Source organism: Rattus norvegicus, chromosome 10, assembly GCF_036323735.1.
Source record: "Rattus norvegicus strain BN/NHsdMcwi chromosome 10, GRCr8, whole genome shotgun sequence".
NCBI lineage: Eukaryota > Metazoa > Chordata > Mammalia > Rodentia > Muridae > Rattus > Rattus norvegicus.
Window position 1 is genome coordinate 64,397,341 of NC_086028.1, and position 4,441 is coordinate 64,401,781.

General features: G+C 50.5%; 1 pseudogene across 1 annotated transcript in view; it reads left to right on the forward strand.

The window, feature by feature from the left end:
- The window catches only part of Nos2-ps1 (nitric oxide synthase 2, pseudogene 1), a 47,323-nt pseudogene that overhangs the window by 39,329 nt on the left and 3,553 nt on the right, over positions 1-4,441 (forward strand). The window contains exons 15-16 of the transcript XR_010055694.1: positions 1,302-1,450; positions 2,269-2,460. The product of XR_010055694.1 is annotated as a nitric oxide synthase 2, pseudogene 1 (transcript). The remainder of the gene's footprint in view (positions 1-1,301; positions 1,451-2,268; positions 2,461-4,441) is intronic.

Genomic DNA, 4,441 nt, shown 5'->3' on the forward strand with positions numbered 1-4,441 from the left:
CTCTCAATAGGAAGGGGGTGTGCCCGTCACCTCAATCGATCTAATTATTACTCAGGCACATCAGATTATTATGCCATATCCTGTAATTAGGTACACAGATTTGGAGTGTTTGTGCCCGTCTCCATGTCTCCTTGTTAATTTTTAATGAATCTAGAGAGCCATGTGTGTCCTGGTGCACGTGTGGAGGTCAGAGGTCCACTTGCTTCTCTTCTTCCAGGAATCACATTCAGCTTCTCAGGCATGACGGCAAGCGCCTCTCCCTGCTGAGCCCGTTTTGCTGTTGGTGTCTTCCATTAAATAACAGAGTAATAAGCCCGTGTAGCGGCCCCCGGAATTAAGGGGGATGAGAGTAACAGATTTTAGATGAAGACATTTTCTTTTCCTTTGAGAAATAGCTGAGAATGATGGACAGCTCTGTCTGGAATCCTCCGGATGAGGCTTTTCTGGAAGGAACTTAGCAATGTTTGACTTTCAAGACCCTGAACGTGAAGTCCAGCACAGCCAATAGCATCAGGACGTTGTTGTGATTTCCTGGATGCCTGAGGCCTCAGCACCTGCATTTAGTGTAGCAGCTGGGTCAGGGGAGATGAGTTTCACAAAAGAAGGCCACACGTGTCTGATATTTCACTAAAAGAATGTCCTTAGCATGTTACACAAACACACACACACACACACACACACACACACACACACACACACACCCCTATATGTATTTGGGACAAGGCCTTGCTCTTGTAGCCCTGGCTGGACTGAAAGCTCCCCATATAGACAAGGCTGGCCTCTAATTTGCAGCAATCAATCCTCCTGCCTCTGCTTCCCACGAACTGGCTATAATGCTATTTTACAATGAAGAAGTAAAATTAAAATGCTATATGCTAAATAAAAGAAAGAGCAATGTGTGGGCATAATCAGGACTGTTACTGAACCTTTTTCCCCCCCTAAACCGTGTCTTTTTTTTTTTGTTTGTTTTATATATTCTTTTTAAGATTTATTTTATGTATATGAGCACACTAGCTGTCTCCAGTCACACCAGCAGAGGGCATCAGATCCCATTACAGATGATTGTGAGCCACCATGTGGTTGCTGAGAATTGAACTCAGTGCTCTTAACTACTGGAAGAACAATCAGTGCTCTTAACTACTGAGTCATCTTCCCAGCCCCTGAAGTGTATTTTTTAACAGTGCTTCCATTAGCTTTAAAATGGGGACAATGCCAGAACAGAACCTACTCATTGGGTACCTGGTGGTCATGGAATGCCATCTCGTGGCCATTTTCTTAACTGCAACCTTCTGGTTTTCAAGGGCTCAAAGGAGGCCGCATGACCTTGGTGTTTGGGTGCAGGCACCCAGAGGAGGACCACCTCTATCAGGAAGAAATGCAGGAGATGGTCCTCAAGGGAGTGTTGTTCCAGGTGCACACAGGCTACTCCCGGCTGCCCGGAAAACCCAAGGTGAGAGCAAGCTGGCAGAGTGTGCCTGATGGCCACTGCCCAGGCCTATATGGCCGTTCCTCTTCAAGCCTTCCCCTCTGTTCCACAGTGAAGACAGATGCACAGTGTCAGGGAGATAGGAAGAGCACTAAGATAATGTACCAAACTCACTGTAGTTTAATCTTCACAGCACAGCTACCTGCAGGTGCCCAGCAGCTCTGGGATGCAGGGATGTGCTAGGAGGTGTGATGTAGGCTGGCTTTAGCTCACTCAGCAAGACTGGAAGGTGGTACTGATCCCACCAGGGCCCTCCTGTGGGCACGCTCTTCCAGGCCCATGAACAATGCATTCAGACTCTCCATTCAGAACCGTATGAACATTCCCCAAAGACCCCTTTGCCCCGAAGACCCCGAAGGTCCTATGACTGGACCACTGGTCACCTTATGTATAAACAAAAACTGAAAAGCAAAAACAAACAAAAAATCCAGACTCCCAACCGACTGCAGGACCTTCTTTATAAGGGGGGGAAGGTTGGAGCCTATATCCAAGCCACAAATCAGACCTGGGACTGATACACACTGGGAAGCCTCCTCTCTCTGGGATGTAGGTGGGCAGACCTCAGAGCTCTGGGCAGAGCTGTAAGTTTGATGTCTCTGAAGTGTGGTGAACTCAGGGAAGTTCTGTGGGCCCCATTGGTCAGGAGGACAGGATACTTGTGTATCCTGAGCTGAATTCCTAACGGAACCCCTCAATGGTCCTCTTCCCTCCCCATGGCCAGTGTGCCCGACCACAGTGACATCAGCATCCAGGGCTGGTCTCACCATGTCCTCTGCTTACAGGTCTACGTTCAAGACATCCTGCAGAAAGAGCTGGCCAATGTGTTCAGCGTGCTCCACGGGGAGCAGGGCCACCTCTATGTTTGTGGCGATGTGCGCATGGCTCGGGATGTGGCTACCACTTTGAAGAAGCTGGTGGCCGCCAAGCTGAACTTGAGTGAGGAGCAGGTTGAGGATTACTTCTTCCAGCTCAAGGTATGGGAGCTGGGGTGGGACCCTCGAGAGGGGAGTAGGCCAAGGTCACATGCCGTTGGAACCAGGACCAGAGCAGCAGAACCGGGGGAGGGGTGTCCTGAGACCCTCCGCAACACTGCGGAAACAGGGGGTTGGCTGGCCTCTGGGGTCTAGACTTTGCCTCCCACAGTGGTTGCCAGCTAGCTGAGAAGTCAGGCCAGTGTGCTCCACTTCTCTGTCTGTGGAACGAAAGTCGCAGTGTCTGCCCCTCACACTCCTGCACAAATGCCCAGAGATAGAGCAGGCTGTGGAGGCCTGTCCCCACGGGGAACACGGTTATTTATAATTGACTGCTGGCTGGGTGCCTTCAGTTCTCCCAGGAAGGACTCTAGGTAGTAGGGCCTGCCTTGTGTCAGGTGCTCACCAATGATTGACCTGTGACCTCTCCTTTTGCCCTTCTGAGGGCTGTATGAGGGATGGGTGACTGTTAGGTCATTGCTGCAGATGGATGGGGCCCTGGTGCCCCAACAGTGGATGTGAGAGACCAGGCACATGGCCTCTCTCTCCTTTCCCCTCTCTCTGTCTCTCTGGTTCCTAAACCTGCCTTTATGGCTTGCAGTTATGCTCCACATTTATATCAGGCGCCTACTATGTGTTAGAGGTAAGAAGCAGTTAACACAACGGGTGGGCAGTGTGTCAGTATCACGATAGATTCCCGAGCACACCTGCAATGTCAGCACTGGTAAGGTTGAGGCCCAAGGGTCCTGAGTTGGAGGTTGTCTCTTGGTTTCATAGTCGGTGCAAGGCTGGCCTGGGTTCCATGAGATCCTGTCTCAAAAGTACAAAAGCAAAAGGCCTACCTAATTGGAGCTTACATTCTGGCAGAGTTGATTAAAATCAAGCACATGGGATGTGCTCTGCTTTGGGTAAGAATTACGTAGAGCAGCAGCTCAGAGCTGGGGTTGTTCGTGGTTTAATAAAGACATTTGGTGAAGGGGTCACTGGGCTGTGACATTTGAGAAAATAGCTGAAGGTAAGGAAGAAGCCTTGTGCACACTAGAGACAGAGGTCTGGACTATCCTGCAGGGCAGCAGCATGTACAAAGGTCCTGGGGTGCAGACTATTCAGACACCTGTGGTGCAAGGGCATCGTGGGTGCTTCCCAAAATATGTTCAGTCCTTGCCAGGTGTGATCATGGGTGTTTGACATCATTACCAAAGGCCTGTTAGGAGCAGGTGGGGCAGAGGCAGTGCACACCTGTCAGTCCTAAGGGTGTGGGGAACCTGAGGAAGGAGAGTAGCAAGTTCAAGTCAGTATGGACTACCTAGGGCTGCAGAAATGCAGAAATGCATACCTGTAACTTCAGCTCCAGGGGGTCTGATACCTCAGGGTACAGCACTCACGTATGCGTGTAAACACACATGCACATGCACTCGCACACACACATGAAAACTAGCACTCAGGAGGCAGTGGCAGGAAATAAACCCCTTTATTTTTTATTTATTTTAAGAGAGAATAAGTGCCAGGGGTATAGCTCAGGCCTTGTCAGATTTTATTTCTAGTACCAAGGGGGGGAAGATTCCAAGGCCAGGTCATTTGATACACATGTCAGCTCCACAAATAGCAGCAGGTATCTTTACTGTAAGATTTCTCTCGGAGCCCTCAGCCCGCTGCTGTGTGCTCTGATTTCAAGACCCGGAGAGAGGGAGGCATGCAGAGCCTGCCCTGCACATGCTGATGTCAAAGCTCACATCGGATGTGGGATGAGCTCTAGGCAGGCAGTGGGACCACCGTCCACCCATGAAGAGGCTGAGGTGGGCCACACACAGGGGATTGGAGAAACCAAACCCGGGCATAGTGGCAGCAATCCAGACACAAGGCTAGGGAGCGCCTATGTCACCAGGAAGCTGTTGCAGCCCCAGGGTTTTGTCCCAGCCTAGACATGATAACTGAGGTGGCCGGGCCAGCAGGGTGACACTGTGACCTCTATTTCCCCTCATAG